The following is a 14,158-nucleotide window of genomic DNA, read 5'->3' as shown; positions in this document are numbered from 1 at the left end:
GCAAATGATGACAATCATAGTTGTACGTAGGCCTACGTGCGCATACAAAACAGTTGCAATCAAAACGATCGAGTTTGCGCACAAAAAATGCAAAAGCCGCCTACCTACACCCGGTATTCCCAGCCGGTCACCCATGCAAGTACTAACCGGGCCCAACGTTACTTGACTTCCGAGATCGGACGAGATCGGGTATATTCAACGTGGTATGGTCGTAGGCGACAGATCGAGACAGTTTCTGCCGTTTTATGTGACATTGTCCGTTTCTCTAAGACGATTGCGATATAATGAAAATGCGTTAGGCCGACTACAATTACAAATTTCGCGCGATACTTCATACGTGAATACAGCGCAGCGATCAAATTGATCGAGTTTGTGCGAAAAAAATAAAAATGCCGCCTACTACACCCGGTATTCCCAGCCGGTCACCCATGCAAGTACTAACCGGGCCCAACGTTACTTGACTTCCGAGATCGGGTATATTCAACGTGGTATGGTCGTAGGCGACAGATCGTGTCAGTTTCTGCCGTTTTATGTGACATTATCCGTTTCTTTTAGACGATTGCGATATAATGAAAATGCGTTAGGCCGACTACAATTACAAATTTCGCGCGATACTTCATACGTGAATACAGCGCAGCGATCAAATTGATCGAGTTTGTGCGAAAAAAATGAAAAAGCCGCCTACTACACCCGGTATTCCCAGCCGGTCACCCATGCAAGTACTAACCGGGCCCAACGTTACTTGACTTCCGAGATCGGACGAGATCGGGTATATTCAACGTGGTATGGTCGTAGGCGACAGATCGAGACAGTTTCTGCCGTTTTATGTGACATTGTCCGTTTCTCTAAGACGATTGCGATATAATGAAAATGCGTTAGGCCGACTACAATTACAAATTTCGCGCGATACTTCATACGTGAATACAGCGCAGCGATCAAATTGATCGAGTTTGTGCGAAAAAAATGAAAAAGCCGCCTACTACACCCGGTATTCCCAGCCGGTCACCCATGCAAGTACTAACCGGGCCCAACGTTACTTGACTTCCGAAATCGGACGAGATCGGGTATATTCAACGTGGTATGGTCGTAGGCGACAGATCGAGACAGTTTCTGCCGTTTTATGTGACATTGTCCGTTTCTCTAAGACGATTGCGATATAATGAAAATGCGTTAGGCCGACTACAATTACAAATTTCGCGCGATACTTCATACGTGAATACAGCGCAGCGATCAAATTGATCGAGTTTGTGCGAAAAAAATGAAAAAGCCGCCTACTACACCCGGTATTCCCAGCCGGTCACCCATGCAAGTACTAACCGGGCCCAACGTTACTTGACTTCCGAGATCGGACGAGATCGGGTATATTCAACGTGGTATGGTCGTAGGCGACAGATCGAGACAGTTTCTGCCGTTTTATGTGACATTGTCCGTTTCTCTAAGACGATTGCGATATAATGAAAATGCGTTAGGCCGACTACAATTACAAATTTCGCGCGATACTTCATACGTGAATACAGCGCAGCGATCAAATTGATCGAGTTTGTGCGAAAAAAATGAAAAAGCCGCCTACTACACCCGGTATTCCCAGCCGGTCACCCATTCAAGTACTAACCGGGCCCAACGTTACTTGACTTCCGAGAGCGGACGAGATCGGGTATATTCAACGTGGTATGGTCGTAGGCGACAAATCGAGACAGTTTCTGCCGTTTTATGTGACATTGTCCGTTTCTCTAAGACGATTGCGATATAATGAAAATGCGTTAGGCCGACTACAATTACAAATTTCGCGCGATACTTCATACGTGAATACAGCGCAGCGATCAAATTGATCGAGTTTGTGCGAAAAAAATGAAAAAGCCGCCTACTACACCCGGTATTCCCAGCCGGTCACCCATGCAAGTACTAACCGGGCCCAACGTTACTTGACTTCCGAGATCGGGTATATTCAACGTGGTATGGTCGTAGGCGACAGATCGTGTCAGTTTCTGCCGTTTTATGTGACATTATCCGTTTCTTTTAGACGATTGCGATATAATGAAAATGCGTTAGGCCGACTACAATTACAAATTTCGCGCGATACTTCATACGTGAATACAGCGCAGCGATCAAATTGATCGAGTTTGTGCGAAAAAAATGAAAAAGCCGCCTACTACACCCGGTATTCCCAGCCGGTCACCCATGCAAGTACTAACCGGGCCCAACGTTACTTGACTTCCGAGATCGGACGAGATCGGGTATATTCAACGTGGTATGGTCGTAGGCGACAGATCGTGACAGTTTCTGCCGTTTTATGTGACATTGTCCGTTTCTCTAAGACGATTGCGATATAATGAAAATGCGTTAGGCCGACTACAATTACAAATTTCGCGCGATACTTCATACGTGAATACAGCGCAGCGATCAAATTGATCGAGTTTGTGCGAAAAAAATGAAAAAGCCGCCTACTACACCCGGTATTCCCAGCCGGTCACCCATTCAAGTACTAACCGGGCCCAACGTTACTTGACTTCCGAGAGCGGACGAGATCGGGTATATTCAACGTGGTATGGTCGTAGGCGACAAATCGAGACAGTTTCTGCCGTTTTATGTGACATTGTCCGTTTCTCTAAGACGATTGCGATATAATGAAAATGCGTTAGGCCGACTACAATTACAAATTTCGCGCGATACTTCATACGTGAATACAGCGCAGCGATCAAATAGATCGAGTTTGTGCGAAAAAAATAAAAATGCCGCCTACTACACCCGGTATTCCCAGCCGGTCACCCATGCAAGTACTAACCGGGCCCAACGTTACTTGACTTCCGAGATCGGACGAGATCGGGTATATTCAACGTGGTATGGTCGTAGGCGACAGATCGAGACAGTTTCTGCCGTTTTATGTGACATTGTCCGTTTCTCTAAGACGATTGCGATATAATGAAAATGCGTTAGGCCGACTACAATTACAAATTTCGCGCGATACTTCATACGTGAATACAGCGCAGCGATCAAATTGATCGAGTTTGTGCGAAAAAATGAAAAAGCCGCCTACTACACCCGGTATTCCCAGCCGGTCACCCATGCAAGTACTAACCGGGCCCAACGTTACTTGACTTCCGAGATCGGACGAGATCGGGTATATTCAACGTGGTATGGTCGTAGGCGACAGATCGAGACAGTTTCTGCCGTTTTATGTGACATTGTCCGTTTCTCTAAGACGATTGCGATATAATGAAAATGCGTTAGGCCGACTACAATTACAAATTTCGCGCGATACTTCATACGTGAATACAGCGCAGCGATCAAATTGATCGAGTTTGTGCGAAAAAAATGAAAAAGCCGCCTACTACACCCGGTATTCCCAGCCGGTCACCCATGCAAGTACTAACCGGGCCCAACGTTACTTGACTTCCGAGATCGGACGAGATCGGGTATATTCAACGTGGTATGGTCGTAGGCGACAGATCGAGACAGTTTCTGCCGTTTTATGTGACATTGTCCGTTTCTCTAAGACGATTGCGATATAATGAAAATGCGTTAGGCCGACTACAATTACAAATTTCGCGCGATACTTCATACGTGAATACAGCGCAGCGATCAAATTGATCGGGTTTGTGCGAAAAAAATGAAAAAGCCGCCTACTACACCCGGTATTCCCAGCCGGTCACCCATGCAAGTACTAACCGGGCCCAACGTTACTTGACTTCCGAGATCGGACGAGATCGGGTATATTCAACGTGGTATGGTCGTAGGCGACAGATCGAGACAGTTTCTGCCGTTTTATGTGACATTGTCCGTTTCTCTAAGACGATTGCGATATAATGAAAATGCGTTAGGCCGACTACAATTACAAATTTCGCGCGATACTTCATACGTGAATACAGCGCAGCGATCAAATTGATCGAGTTTGTGCGAAAAAAATGAAAAAGCCGCCTACTACACCCGGTATTCCCAGCCGGTCACCCATTCAAGTACTAACCGGGCCCAACGTTACTTGACTTCCGAGAGCGGACGAGATCGGGTATATTCAACGTGGTATGGTCGTAGGCGACAAATCGAGACAGTTTCTGCCGTTTTATGTGACATTGTCCGTTTCTCTAAGACGATTGCGATATAATGAAAATGCGTTAGGCCGACTACAATTACAAATTTCGCGCGATACTTCATACGTGAATACAGCGCAGCGATCAAATTGATCGAGTTTGTGCGAAAAAAATGAAAAAGCCGCCTACTACACCCGGTATTCCCAGCCGGTCACCCATGCAAGTACTAACCGGGCCCAACGTTACTTGACTTCCGAGATCGGGTATATTCAACGTGGTATGGTCGTAGGCGACAGATCGTGTCAGTTTCTGCCGTTTTATGTGACATTATCCGTTTCTTTTAGACGATTGCGATATAATGAAAATGCGTTAGGCCGACTACAATTACAAATTTCGCGCGATACTTCATACGTGAATACAGCGCAGCGATCAAATTGATCGAGTTTGTGCGAAAAAAATGAAAAAGCCGCCTACTACACCCGGTATTCCCAGCCGGTCACCCATGCAAGTACTAACCGGGCCCAACGTTACTTGACTTCCGAGATCGGACGAGATCGGGTATATTCAACGTGGTATGGTCGTAGGCGACAGATCGAGACAGTTTCTGCCGTTTTATGTGACATTGTCCGTTTCTCTAAGACGATTGCGATATAATGAAAATGCGTTAGGCCGACTACAATTACAAATTTCGCGCGATACTTCATACGTGAATACAGCGCAGCGATCAAATTGATCGAGTTTGTGCGAAAAAAATAAAAATGCCGCCTACTACACCCGGTATTCCCAGCCGGTCACCCATGCAAGTACTAACCGGGCCCAACGTTACTTGACTTCCGAGATCGGACGAGATCGGGTATATTCAACGTGGTATGGTCGTAGGCGACAGATCGAGACAGTTTCTGCCGTTTTATGTGACATTGTCCGTTTCTCTAAGACGATTGCGATATAATGAAAATGCGTTAGGCCGACTACAATTACAAATTTCGCGCGATACTTCATACGTGAATACAGCGCAGCGATCAAATTGATCGAGTTTGTGCGAAAAAAATGAAAAAGCCGCCTACTACACCCGGTATTCCCAGCCGGTCACCCATGCAAGTACTAACCGGGCCCAACGTTACTTGACTTCCGAGATCGGACGAGATCGGGTATATTCAACGTGGTATGGTCGTAGGCGACAGATCGAGACAGTTTCTGCCGTTTTATGTGACATTGTCCGTTTCTCTAAGACGATTGCGATATAATGAAAATGCGTTAGGCCGACTACAATTACAAATTTCGCGCGATACTTCATACGTGAATACAGCGCAGCGATCAAATTGATCGAGTTTGTGCGAAAAAAATGAAAAAGCCGCCTACTACACCCGGTATTCCCAGCCGGTCACCCATGCAAGTACTAACCGGGCCCAACGTTACTTGACTTCCGAAATCGGACGAGATCGGGTATATTCAACGTGGTATGGTCGTAGGCGACAGATCGAGACAGTTTCTGCCGTTTTATGTGACATTGTCCGTTTCTCTAAGACGATTGCGATATAATGAAAATGCGTTAGGCCGACTACAATTACAAATTTCGCGCGATACTTCATACGTGAATACAGCGCAGCGATCAAATTGATCGAGTTTGTGCGAAAAAAATGAAAAAGCCGCCTACTACACCCGGTATTCCCAGCCGGTCACCCATGCAAGTACTAACCGGGCCCAACGTTACTTGACTTCCGAGATCGGACGAGATCGGGTATATTCAACGTGGTATGGTCGTAGGCGACAGATCGAGACAGTTTCTGCCGTTTTATGTGACATTGTCCGTTTCTCTAAGACGATTGCGATATAATGAAAATGCGTTAGGCCGACTACAATTACAAATTTCGCGCGATACTTCATACGTGAATACAGCGCAGCGATCAAATTGATCGAGTTTGTGCGAAAAAAATGAAAAAGCCGCCTACTACACCCGGTATTCCCAGCCGGTCACCCATTCAAGTACTAACCGGGCCCAACGTTACTTGACTTCCGAGAGCGGACGAGATCGGGTATATTCAACGTGGTATGGTCGTAGGCGACAAATCGAGACAGTTTCTGCCGTTTTATGTGACATTGTCCGTTTCTCTAAGACGATTGCGATATAATGAAAATGCGTTAGGCCGACTACAATTACAAATTTCGCGCGATACTTCATACGTGAATACAGCGCAGCGATCAAATTGATCGAGTTTGTGCGAAAAAAATGAAAAAGCCGCCTACTACACCCGGTATTCCCAGCCGGTCACCCATGCAAGTACTAACCGGGCCCAACGTTACTTGACTTCCGAGATCGGGTATATTCAACGTGGTATGGTCGTAGGCGACAGATCGTGTCAGTTTCTGCCGTTTTATGTGACATTATCCGTTTCTTTTAGACGATTGCGATATAATGAAAATGCGTTAGGCCGACTACAATTACAAATTTCGCGCGATACTTCATACGTGAATACAGCGCAGCGATCAAATTGATCGAGTTTGTGCGAAAAAAATGAAAAAGCCGCCTACTACACCCGGTATTCCCAGCCGGTCACCCATGCAAGTACTAACCGGGCCCAACGTTACTTGACTTCCGAGATCGGACGAGATCGGGTATATTCAACGTGGTATGGTCGTAGGCGACAGATCGTGACAGTTTCTGCCGTTTTATGTGACATTGTCCGTTTCTCTAAGACGATTGCGATATAATGAAAATGCGTTAGGCCGACTACAATTACAAATTTCGCGCGATACTTCATACGTGAATACAGCGCAGCGATCAAATTGATCGAGTTTGTGCGAAAAAAATGAAAAAGCCGCCTACTACACCCGGTATTCCCAGCCGGTCACCCATTCAAGTACTAACCGGGCCCAACGTTACTTGACTTCCGAGAGCGGACGAGATCGGGTATATTCAACGTGGTATGGTCGTAGGCGACAAATCGAGACAGTTTCTGCCGTTTTATGTGACATTGTCCGTTTCTCTAAGACGATTGCGATATAATGAAAATGCGTTAGGCCGACTACAATTACAAATTTCGCGCGATACTTCATACGTGAATACAGCGCAGCGATCAAATAGATCGAGTTTGTGCGAAAAAAATAAAAATGCCGCCTACTACACCCGGTATTCCCAGCCGGTCACCCATGCAAGTACTAACCGGGCCCAACGTTACTTGACTTCCGAGATCGGACGAGATCGGGTATATTCAACGTGGTATGGTCGTAGGCGACAGATCGAGACAGTTTCTGCCGTTTTATGTGACATTGTCCGTTTCTCTAAGACGATTGCGATATAATGAAAATGCGTTAGGCCGACTACAATTACAAATTTCGCGCGATACTTCATACGTGAATACAGCGCAGCGATCAAATTGATCGAGTTTGTGCGAAAAAATGAAAAAGCCGCCTACTACACCCGGTATTCCCAGCCGGTCACCCATGCAAGTACTAACCGGGCCCAACGTTACTTGACTTCCGAGATCGGACGAGATCGGGTATATTCAACGTGGTATGGTCGTAGGCGACAGATCGAGACAGTTTCTGCCGTTTTATGTGACATTGTCCGTTTCTCTAAGACGATTGCGATATAATGAAAATGCGTTAGGCCGACTACAATTACAAATTTCGCGCGATACTTCATACGTGAATACAGCGCAGCGATCAAATTGATCGAGTTTGTGCGAAAAAAATGAAAAAGCCGCCTACTACACCCGGTATTCCCAGCCGGTCACCCATGCAAGTACTAACCGGGCCCAACGTTACTTGACTTCCGAGATCGGACGAGATCGGGTATATTCAACGTGGTATGGTCGCAGGCGACAGATCGAGACAGTTTCTGCCGTTTTATGTGACATTGTCCGTTTCTCTAAGACGATTGCGATATAATGAAAATGCGTTAGGCCGACTACAATTACAAATTTCGCGCGATACTTCATACGTGAATACAGCGCAGCGATCAAATTGATCGGGTTTGTGCGAAAAAAATGAAAAAGCCGCCTACTACACCCGGTATTCCCAGCCGGTCACCCATGCAAGTACTAACCGGGCCCAACGTTACTTGACTTCCGAGATCGGACGAGATCGGGTATATTCAACGTGGTATGGTCGTAGGCGACAGATCGAGACAGTTTCTGCCGTTTTATGTGACATTGTCCGTTTCTCTAAGACGATTGCGATATAATGAAAATGCGTTAGGCCGACTACAATTACAAATTTCGCGCGATACTTCATACGTGAATACAGCGCAGCGATCAAATTGATCGAGTTTGTGCGAAAAAAATGAAAAAGCCGCCTACTACACCCGGTATTCCCAGCCGGTCACCCATTCAAGTACTAACCGGGCCCAACGTTACTTGACTTCCGAGAGCGGACGAGATCGGGTATATTCAACGTGGTATGGTCGTAGGCGACAAATCGAGACAGTTTCTGCCGTTTTATGTGACATTGTCCGTTTCTCTAAGACGATTGCGATATAATGAAAATGCGTTAGGCCGACTACAATTACAAATTTCGCGCGATACTTCATACGTGAATACAGCGCAGCGATCAAATTGATCGAGTTTGTGCGAAAAAAATGAAAAAGCCGCCTACTACACCCGGTATTCCCAGCCGGTCACCCATGCAAGTACTAACCGGGCCCAACGTTACTTGACTTCCGAGATCGGGTATATTCAACGTGGTATGGTCGTAGGCGACAGATCGTGTCAGTTTCTGCCGTTTTATGTGACATTATCCGTTTCTTTTAGACGATTGCGATATAATGAAAATGCGTTAGGCCGACTACAATTACAAATTTCGCGCGATACTTCATACGTGAATACAGCGCAGCGATCAAATTGATCGAGTTTGTGCGAAAAAAATGAAAAAGCCGCCTACTACACCCGGTATTCCCAGCCGGTCACCCATGCAAGTACTAACCGGGCCCAACGTTACTTGACTTCCGAGATCGGACGAGATCGGGTATATTCAACGTGGTATGGTCGTAGGCGACAGATCGAGACAGTTTCTGCCGTTTTATGTGACATTGTCCGTTTCTCTAAGACGATTGCGATATAATGAAAATGCGTTAGGCCGACTACAATTACAAATTTCGCGCGATACTTCATACGTGAATACAGCGCAGCGATCAAATTGATCGAGTTTGTGCGAAAAAAATAAAAATGCCGCCTACTACACCCGGTATTCCCAGCCGGTCACCCATGCAAGTACTAACCGGGCCCAACGTTACTTGACTTCCGAGATCGGACGAGATCGGGTATATTCAACGTGGTATGGTCGTAGGCGACAGATCGAGACAGTTTCTGCCGTTTTATGTGACATTGTCCGTTTCTCTAAGACGATTGCGATATAATGAAAATGCGTTAGGCCGACTACAATTACAAATTTCGCGCGATACTTCATACGTGAATACAGCGCAGCGATCAAATTGATCGAGTTTGTGCGAAAAAAATGAAAAAGCCGCCTACTACACCCGGTATTCCCAGCCGGTCACCCATGCAAGTACTAACCGGGCCCAACGTTACTTGACTTCCGAGATCGGACGAGATCGGGTATATTCAACGTGGTATGGTCGTAGGCGACAGATCGAGACAGTTTCTGCCGTTTTATGTGACATTGTCCGTTTCTCTAAGACGATTGCGATATAATGAAAATGCGTTAGGCCGACTACAATTACAAATTTCGCGCGATACTTCATACGTGAATACAGCGCAGCGATCAAATTGATCGAGTTTGTGCGAAAAAAATGAAAAAGCCGCCTACTACACCCGGTATTCCCAGCCGGTCACCCATGCAAGTACTAACCGGGCCCAACGTTACTTGACTTCCGAGATCGGACGAGATCGGGTATATTCAACGTGGTATGGTCGTAGGCGACAGATCGAGACAGTTTCTGCCGTTTTATGTGACATTGTCCGTTTCTCTAAGACGATTGCGATATAATGAAAATGCGTTAGGCCGACTACAATTACAAATTTCGCGCGATACTTCATACGTGAATACAGCGCAGCGATCAAATTGATCGAGTTTGTGCGAAAAAAATGAAAAAGCCGCCTACTACACCCGGTATTCCCAGCCGGTCACCCATTCAAGTACTAACCGGGCCCAACGTTACTTGACTTCCGAGAGCGGACGAGATCGGGTATATTCAACGTGGTATGGTCGTAGGCGACAAATCGAGACAGTTTCTGCCGTTTTATGTGACATTGTCCGTTTCTCTAAGACGATTGCGATATAATGAAAATGCGTTAGGCCGACTACAATTACAAATTTCGCGCGATACTTCATACGTGAATACAGCGCAGCGATCAAATTGATCGAGTTTGTGCGAAAAAAATGAAAAAGCCGCCTACTACACCCGGTATTCCCAGCCGGTCACCCATGCAAGTACTAACCGGGCCCAACGTTACTTGACTTCCGAGATCGGGTATATTCAACGTGGTATGGTCGTAGGCGACAGATCGTGTCAGTTTCTGCCGTTTTATGTGACATTATCCGTTTCTTTTAGACGATTGCGATATAATGAAAATGCGTTAGGCCGACTACAATTACAAATTTCGCGCGATACTTCATACGTGAATACAGCGCAGCGATCAAATTGATCGAGTTTGTGCGAAAAAAATGAAAAAGCCGCCTACTACACCCGGTATTCCCAGCCGGTCACCCATGCAAGTACTAACCGGGCCCAACGTTACTTGACTTCCGAGATCGGACGAGATCGGGTATATTCAACGTGGTATGGTCGTAGGCGACAGATCGTGACAGTTTCTGCCGTTTTATGTGACATTGTCCGTTTCTCTAAGACGATTGCGATATAATGAAAATGCGTTAGGCCGACTACAATTACAAATTTCGCGCGATACTTCATACGTGAATACAGCGCAGCGATCAAATTGATCGAGTTTGTGCGAAAAAAATGAAAAAGCCGCCTACTACACCCGGTATTCCCAGCCGGTCACCCATTCAAGTACTAACCGGGCCCAACGTTACTTGACTTCCGAGAGCGGACGAGATCGGGTATATTCAACGTGGTATGGTCGTAGGCGACAAATCGAGACAGTTTCTGCCGTTTTATGTGACATTGTCCGTTTCTCTAAGACGATTGCGATATAATGAAAATGCGTTAGGCCGACTACAATTACAAATTTCGCGCGATACTTCATACGTGAATACAGCGCAGCGATCAAATTGATCGAGTTTGTGCGAAAAAAATGAAAAAGCCGCCTACTACACCCGGTATTCCCAGCCGGTCACCCATGCAAGTACTAACCGGGCCCAACGTTACTTGACTTCCGAGATCGGGTATATTCAACGTGGTATGGTCGTAGGCGACAGATCGTGTCAGTTTCTGCCGTTTTATGTGACATTATCCGTTTCTTTTAGACGATTGCGATATAATGAAAATGCGTTAGGCCGACTACAATTACAAATTTCGCGCGATACTTCATACGTGAATACAGCGCAGCGATCAAATTGATCGAGTTTGTGCGAAAAAAATGAAAAAGCCGCCTACTACACCCGGTATTCCCAGCCGGTCACCCATGCAAGTACTAACCGGGCCCAACGTTACTTGACTTCCGAGATCGGACGAGATCGGGTATATTCAACGTGGTATGGTCGTAGGCGACAGATCGTGACAGTTTCTGCCGTTTTATGTGACATTGTCCGTTTCTCTAAGACGATTGCGATATAATGAAAATGCGTTAGGCCGACTACAATTACAAATTTCGCGCGATACTTCATACGTGAATACAGCGCAGCGATCAAATTGATCGAGTTTGTGCGAAAAAAATGAAAAAGCCGCCTACTACACCCGGTATTCCCAGCCGGTCACCCATGCAAGTACTAACCGGGCCAAACATTGCTTGACTTCCGAGATCGGACGAGATCGGGTATATTCAACGTGGTATGGTCGTAGGCGACAGTGGTTACGATCTGTGCCGTTTTTAGTGACAATTTACGTCGCCATGCTGTCGACGAGACGCCAGAATAGTATAGATAGTCTTATTGCGCCGAGGCACTTTCTGACCAACTAGAGGTCGAATATCATTGGCGTCCTGCTCTGTTCTTGTATCTTGTCGACAAACACACAAGTATGCTCTCGCTGTCAGAGTAGTTATTTTATTGCACTTTTCGTCATGTGAAAACAGCACGAGATTTCGATATAATGACAATGTGTCAGGCCTAGTATAACTACCAATTGAAATAAGCGGCGGCCAGCAAATGATGACAATCATAGTTGTACGTAGGCCTACGTGCGCATACAAAACAGTTGCAATCAAAACGATCGAGTTTGCGCACAAAAAATGCAAAAGCCGCCTACCTACACCCGGTATTCCCAGCCGGTCACCCATGCAAGTACTAACCGGGCCCAACGTTGCTTGACTTCCGAGATCGGACGAGATCGGGTATATTCAACGCGGTATGGTCGTAGGCGACAGTGGTTACGATCTGTGCCGTTTTATGTGACAATTTCCGTCGCCATGCTGTCGACGAGACGCCAGAATAGTAGATAGTCTTATTGCGCCGAGGCACTTTCTGACCAACTAGAAGTCGAATATCATTGTCGTCCTGCTCTGTTCTTGTGTCTGGTCGAAAAACAGACAAGTAAGCTCTCGCTGTCAGAGTAGTTATTTTATTGGAATTTTCGTCATGTCAAAACAGCACGAGATTGCGATATCATGAAAATGTGTTAGGCCGACTACAATTACAAATTTCGCGCGATACTTCATACGTGAATACAGCGCAGCGATCAAATTGATCGAGTTTGTGCGAAAAAAATGAAAAAGCCGCCTACTACACCCGGTATTCCCAGCCGGTCACCCATGCAAGTACTAACCGGGCCCAACGTTGCTTGACTTCCGAGATCGGACGAGATCGGGTATATTCAACGTGGTATGGTCGTAGGCGACAGTGGTTACGATCTGTGCCGTTTTATGTGACAATTTCCGTCGCCATGCTGTCGACGAGACGCCAGAATAGTATAGATAGTCTTATTGCGCCGAGGCACTTTCTGACCAACAAGAGGTCGAATATCATTGGCGTCCTGCTCTGTTCTTGTGTCTGGTCGAAAAACAGACAAGTAAGCTCTCGCTGTCAGAGTAGTTATTTTATTGGAATTTTCGTCATGTAAAAACAGCACGAGATTTCGATATCATGAAAATGTGTTAGGCCGACTACAATTACAAATTTCGCGCGATACTTCATACGTGAATACAGCGCAGCGATCAAATTGATCGAGTTTGTGCGAAAAAAATGAAAAAGCCGTCTACTACACCCGGTATTCCCAGCCGGTCACCCATGCAAGTACTAACCGGGCCCAACGTTGCTTGACTTCCGAGATCGGACGAGATCGGGTATATTCAACGTGGTATGGTCGTAGGCGACAGTGGTTACGATCTGTGCCGTTTTATGTGACAATTTCCGTCGCCATGCTGTCGACGAGACGCCAGAATAGTAGATAGTCTTATTGCGCCGAGGCACTTTCTGACCAACTAGAGGTCGAATATCATTGGCGTCCTGCTCTGTTCTTGTGTCTGGTCGAAAAACAGACAAGTAAGCTCTCGCTGTCAGAGTAGTTATTTTATTGGAATTTTCGTCATGTCAAAACAGCACGAGATTGCGATATCATGAAAATGTGTTAGGCCGACTACAATTACAAATTTCGCGCGATACTTCATACGTGAATACAGCGCAGCGATCAAATTGATCGAGTTTGTGCGAAAAAAATGAAAAAGCCGTCTACTACACCCGGTATTCCCAGCCGGTCACCCATGCAAGTACTAACCGGGCCCAACGTTGCTCGACTACCGAGATCGGACGAGATCGGGTATATTCAACGTGGTATGGTCGTAGGCGACAGTGGTTACGATCTGTGCCGTTTTATGTGACAATTTCCGTCGCCATGCTGTCGACGAGACGCCAGAATAGTAGATAGTCTTATTGCGCCGAGGCACTTTCTGACCAATTAGAGGTCGAATATCATTGGCGTCCTGCTCTGTTCTTGTATCTTGTCGACAAACACACAAGTAAGCTCTCGCTGTCAGAGTAGTTATTTTATTGCACTTTTCGTCATGTGAAAACAGCACGAGATTTCGATATAATGACAATGTGTCAGGCCTAGTATAACTACC

At 46.2% G+C, this 14,158-nt stretch overlaps 35 non-coding genes and 10 pseudogenes across 35 annotated transcripts; all 45 read right to left on the bottom strand.

The window, feature by feature from the left end:
• Nucleotides 1–97: 97 nt before the first annotated feature.
• LOC145450419 (5S ribosomal RNA) lies at nucleotides 98–217 on the bottom strand (annotated as a pseudogene).
• A 176-nt stretch (nucleotides 218–393) lies between these two features.
• LOC145451176 (5S ribosomal RNA) lies at nucleotides 394–502 on the bottom strand (annotated as a pseudogene).
• Nucleotides 503–678: 176 nt separating this feature from the next.
• Nucleotides 679–797, bottom strand: LOC145452733 (5S ribosomal RNA). The gene has a single exon (XR_013919488.1). It is a non-coding gene; the product is annotated as a 5S ribosomal RNA (ribosomal RNA).
• Nucleotides 798–973: 176 nt separating this feature from the next.
• Nucleotides 974–1,092, bottom strand: LOC145453687 (5S ribosomal RNA). Its single transcript, XR_013919877.1, has one exon. It is a non-coding gene; the product is annotated as a 5S ribosomal RNA (ribosomal RNA).
• A 176-nt stretch (nucleotides 1,093–1,268) lies between these two features.
• On the bottom strand, nucleotides 1,269–1,387 carry LOC145452726 (5S ribosomal RNA). The gene has a single exon (XR_013919487.1). It is a non-coding gene; the product is annotated as a 5S ribosomal RNA (ribosomal RNA).
• A 176-nt stretch (nucleotides 1,388–1,563) lies between these two features.
• On the bottom strand, nucleotides 1,564–1,682 carry LOC145453644 (5S ribosomal RNA). Its single transcript, XR_013919858.1, has one exon. It is a non-coding gene; the product is annotated as a 5S ribosomal RNA (ribosomal RNA).
• Nucleotides 1,683–1,858: 176 nt separating this feature from the next.
• Nucleotides 1,859–1,967, bottom strand: LOC145451168 (5S ribosomal RNA; annotated as a pseudogene).
• A 176-nt stretch (nucleotides 1,968–2,143) lies between these two features.
• On the bottom strand, nucleotides 2,144–2,262 carry LOC145452724 (5S ribosomal RNA). The gene has a single exon (XR_013919486.1). It is a non-coding gene; the product is annotated as a 5S ribosomal RNA (ribosomal RNA).
• A 176-nt stretch (nucleotides 2,263–2,438) lies between these two features.
• LOC145453637 (5S ribosomal RNA) lies at nucleotides 2,439–2,557 on the bottom strand. Its single transcript, XR_013919853.1, has one exon. It is a non-coding gene; the product is annotated as a 5S ribosomal RNA (ribosomal RNA).
• Nucleotides 2,558–2,733: 176 nt separating this feature from the next.
• Nucleotides 2,734–2,852, bottom strand: LOC145452720 (5S ribosomal RNA). Its single transcript, XR_013919485.1, has one exon. It is a non-coding gene; the product is annotated as a 5S ribosomal RNA (ribosomal RNA).
• A 175-nt stretch (nucleotides 2,853–3,027) lies between these two features.
• On the bottom strand, nucleotides 3,028–3,146 carry LOC145452712 (5S ribosomal RNA). Its single transcript, XR_013919484.1, has one exon. It is a non-coding gene; the product is annotated as a 5S ribosomal RNA (ribosomal RNA).
• A 176-nt stretch (nucleotides 3,147–3,322) lies between these two features.
• Nucleotides 3,323–3,441, bottom strand: LOC145452705 (5S ribosomal RNA). The gene has a single exon (XR_013919481.1). It is a non-coding gene; the product is annotated as a 5S ribosomal RNA (ribosomal RNA).
• A 176-nt stretch (nucleotides 3,442–3,617) lies between these two features.
• Nucleotides 3,618–3,736, bottom strand: LOC145452699 (5S ribosomal RNA). The gene has a single exon (XR_013919478.1). It is a non-coding gene; the product is annotated as a 5S ribosomal RNA (ribosomal RNA).
• A 176-nt stretch (nucleotides 3,737–3,912) lies between these two features.
• Nucleotides 3,913–4,031, bottom strand: LOC145453631 (5S ribosomal RNA). The gene has a single exon (XR_013919852.1). It is a non-coding gene; the product is annotated as a 5S ribosomal RNA (ribosomal RNA).
• A 176-nt stretch (nucleotides 4,032–4,207) lies between these two features.
• Nucleotides 4,208–4,316, bottom strand: LOC145451161 (5S ribosomal RNA; annotated as a pseudogene).
• A 176-nt stretch (nucleotides 4,317–4,492) lies between these two features.
• Nucleotides 4,493–4,611, bottom strand: LOC145452686 (5S ribosomal RNA). Its single transcript, XR_013919476.1, has one exon. It is a non-coding gene; the product is annotated as a 5S ribosomal RNA (ribosomal RNA).
• Nucleotides 4,612–4,787: 176 nt separating this feature from the next.
• Nucleotides 4,788–4,906, bottom strand: LOC145452680 (5S ribosomal RNA). Its single transcript, XR_013919474.1, has one exon. It is a non-coding gene; the product is annotated as a 5S ribosomal RNA (ribosomal RNA).
• A 176-nt stretch (nucleotides 4,907–5,082) lies between these two features.
• LOC145452672 (5S ribosomal RNA) lies at nucleotides 5,083–5,201 on the bottom strand. The gene has a single exon (XR_013919473.1). It is a non-coding gene; the product is annotated as a 5S ribosomal RNA (ribosomal RNA).
• A 176-nt stretch (nucleotides 5,202–5,377) lies between these two features.
• On the bottom strand, nucleotides 5,378–5,496 carry LOC145453683 (5S ribosomal RNA). Its single transcript, XR_013919876.1, has one exon. It is a non-coding gene; the product is annotated as a 5S ribosomal RNA (ribosomal RNA).
• A 176-nt stretch (nucleotides 5,497–5,672) lies between these two features.
• LOC145452665 (5S ribosomal RNA) lies at nucleotides 5,673–5,791 on the bottom strand. Its single transcript, XR_013919472.1, has one exon. It is a non-coding gene; the product is annotated as a 5S ribosomal RNA (ribosomal RNA).
• A 176-nt stretch (nucleotides 5,792–5,967) lies between these two features.
• Nucleotides 5,968–6,086, bottom strand: LOC145453625 (5S ribosomal RNA). The gene has a single exon (XR_013919848.1). It is a non-coding gene; the product is annotated as a 5S ribosomal RNA (ribosomal RNA).
• Nucleotides 6,087–6,262: 176 nt separating this feature from the next.
• On the bottom strand, nucleotides 6,263–6,371 carry LOC145451155 (5S ribosomal RNA; annotated as a pseudogene).
• A 176-nt stretch (nucleotides 6,372–6,547) lies between these two features.
• LOC145452659 (5S ribosomal RNA) lies at nucleotides 6,548–6,666 on the bottom strand. Its single transcript, XR_013919470.1, has one exon. It is a non-coding gene; the product is annotated as a 5S ribosomal RNA (ribosomal RNA).
• Nucleotides 6,667–6,842: 176 nt separating this feature from the next.
• LOC145453620 (5S ribosomal RNA) lies at nucleotides 6,843–6,961 on the bottom strand. The gene has a single exon (XR_013919847.1). It is a non-coding gene; the product is annotated as a 5S ribosomal RNA (ribosomal RNA).
• A 176-nt stretch (nucleotides 6,962–7,137) lies between these two features.
• Nucleotides 7,138–7,256, bottom strand: LOC145452652 (5S ribosomal RNA). Its single transcript, XR_013919469.1, has one exon. It is a non-coding gene; the product is annotated as a 5S ribosomal RNA (ribosomal RNA).
• Nucleotides 7,257–7,431: 175 nt separating this feature from the next.
• LOC145452644 (5S ribosomal RNA) lies at nucleotides 7,432–7,550 on the bottom strand. Its single transcript, XR_013919462.1, has one exon. It is a non-coding gene; the product is annotated as a 5S ribosomal RNA (ribosomal RNA).
• Nucleotides 7,551–7,726: 176 nt separating this feature from the next.
• Nucleotides 7,727–7,845, bottom strand: LOC145453485 (5S ribosomal RNA). The gene has a single exon (XR_013919796.1). It is a non-coding gene; the product is annotated as a 5S ribosomal RNA (ribosomal RNA).
• A 176-nt stretch (nucleotides 7,846–8,021) lies between these two features.
• Nucleotides 8,022–8,140, bottom strand: LOC145452635 (5S ribosomal RNA). Its single transcript, XR_013919458.1, has one exon. It is a non-coding gene; the product is annotated as a 5S ribosomal RNA (ribosomal RNA).
• A 176-nt stretch (nucleotides 8,141–8,316) lies between these two features.
• On the bottom strand, nucleotides 8,317–8,435 carry LOC145453616 (5S ribosomal RNA). Its single transcript, XR_013919846.1, has one exon. It is a non-coding gene; the product is annotated as a 5S ribosomal RNA (ribosomal RNA).
• A 176-nt stretch (nucleotides 8,436–8,611) lies between these two features.
• On the bottom strand, nucleotides 8,612–8,720 carry LOC145451146 (5S ribosomal RNA; annotated as a pseudogene).
• A 176-nt stretch (nucleotides 8,721–8,896) lies between these two features.
• Nucleotides 8,897–9,015, bottom strand: LOC145452627 (5S ribosomal RNA). Its single transcript, XR_013919455.1, has one exon. It is a non-coding gene; the product is annotated as a 5S ribosomal RNA (ribosomal RNA).
• Nucleotides 9,016–9,191: 176 nt separating this feature from the next.
• Nucleotides 9,192–9,310, bottom strand: LOC145452617 (5S ribosomal RNA). Its single transcript, XR_013919447.1, has one exon. It is a non-coding gene; the product is annotated as a 5S ribosomal RNA (ribosomal RNA).
• A 176-nt stretch (nucleotides 9,311–9,486) lies between these two features.
• LOC145452607 (5S ribosomal RNA) lies at nucleotides 9,487–9,605 on the bottom strand. Its single transcript, XR_013919439.1, has one exon. It is a non-coding gene; the product is annotated as a 5S ribosomal RNA (ribosomal RNA).
• Nucleotides 9,606–9,781: 176 nt separating this feature from the next.
• On the bottom strand, nucleotides 9,782–9,900 carry LOC145452600 (5S ribosomal RNA). Its single transcript, XR_013919438.1, has one exon. It is a non-coding gene; the product is annotated as a 5S ribosomal RNA (ribosomal RNA).
• A 176-nt stretch (nucleotides 9,901–10,076) lies between these two features.
• On the bottom strand, nucleotides 10,077–10,195 carry LOC145453609 (5S ribosomal RNA). The gene has a single exon (XR_013919844.1). It is a non-coding gene; the product is annotated as a 5S ribosomal RNA (ribosomal RNA).
• Nucleotides 10,196–10,371: 176 nt separating this feature from the next.
• Nucleotides 10,372–10,480, bottom strand: LOC145451141 (5S ribosomal RNA; annotated as a pseudogene).
• A 176-nt stretch (nucleotides 10,481–10,656) lies between these two features.
• LOC145452593 (5S ribosomal RNA) lies at nucleotides 10,657–10,775 on the bottom strand. Its single transcript, XR_013919437.1, has one exon. It is a non-coding gene; the product is annotated as a 5S ribosomal RNA (ribosomal RNA).
• A 176-nt stretch (nucleotides 10,776–10,951) lies between these two features.
• LOC145453603 (5S ribosomal RNA) lies at nucleotides 10,952–11,070 on the bottom strand. The gene has a single exon (XR_013919843.1). It is a non-coding gene; the product is annotated as a 5S ribosomal RNA (ribosomal RNA).
• Nucleotides 11,071–11,246: 176 nt separating this feature from the next.
• Nucleotides 11,247–11,355, bottom strand: LOC145451136 (5S ribosomal RNA; annotated as a pseudogene).
• Nucleotides 11,356–11,531: 176 nt separating this feature from the next.
• Nucleotides 11,532–11,650, bottom strand: LOC145452588 (5S ribosomal RNA). The gene has a single exon (XR_013919436.1). It is a non-coding gene; the product is annotated as a 5S ribosomal RNA (ribosomal RNA).
• A 176-nt stretch (nucleotides 11,651–11,826) lies between these two features.
• Nucleotides 11,827–11,945, bottom strand: LOC145454290 (5S ribosomal RNA; annotated as a pseudogene).
• Nucleotides 11,946–12,341: 396 nt separating this feature from the next.
• On the bottom strand, nucleotides 12,342–12,461 carry LOC145454019 (5S ribosomal RNA). Its single transcript, XR_013920014.1, has one exon. It is a non-coding gene; the product is annotated as a 5S ribosomal RNA (ribosomal RNA).
• A 354-nt stretch (nucleotides 12,462–12,815) lies between these two features.
• LOC145452078 (5S ribosomal RNA) lies at nucleotides 12,816–12,934 on the bottom strand. Its single transcript, XR_013919188.1, has one exon. It is a non-coding gene; the product is annotated as a 5S ribosomal RNA (ribosomal RNA).
• Nucleotides 12,935–13,290: 356 nt separating this feature from the next.
• Nucleotides 13,291–13,409, bottom strand: LOC145453245 (5S ribosomal RNA). Its single transcript, XR_013919665.1, has one exon. It is a non-coding gene; the product is annotated as a 5S ribosomal RNA (ribosomal RNA).
• A 354-nt stretch (nucleotides 13,410–13,763) lies between these two features.
• On the bottom strand, nucleotides 13,764–13,882 carry LOC145450553 (5S ribosomal RNA; annotated as a pseudogene).
• Between the last annotated feature and the right edge of the window lie 276 nt (nucleotides 13,883–14,158).

The sequence above is a fragment of the Botryllus schlosseri genome, chromosome 1, assembly GCF_051294905.1.
Source record: "Botryllus schlosseri isolate E-star chromosome 1, Bs_hap1, whole genome shotgun sequence".
NCBI lineage: Eukaryota > Metazoa > Chordata > Ascidiacea > Stolidobranchia > Styelidae > Botryllus > Botryllus schlosseri.
Note: the sequence above shows the minus strand (reverse complement) of the source record. Positions and strands in the feature narration are given on the sequence as shown.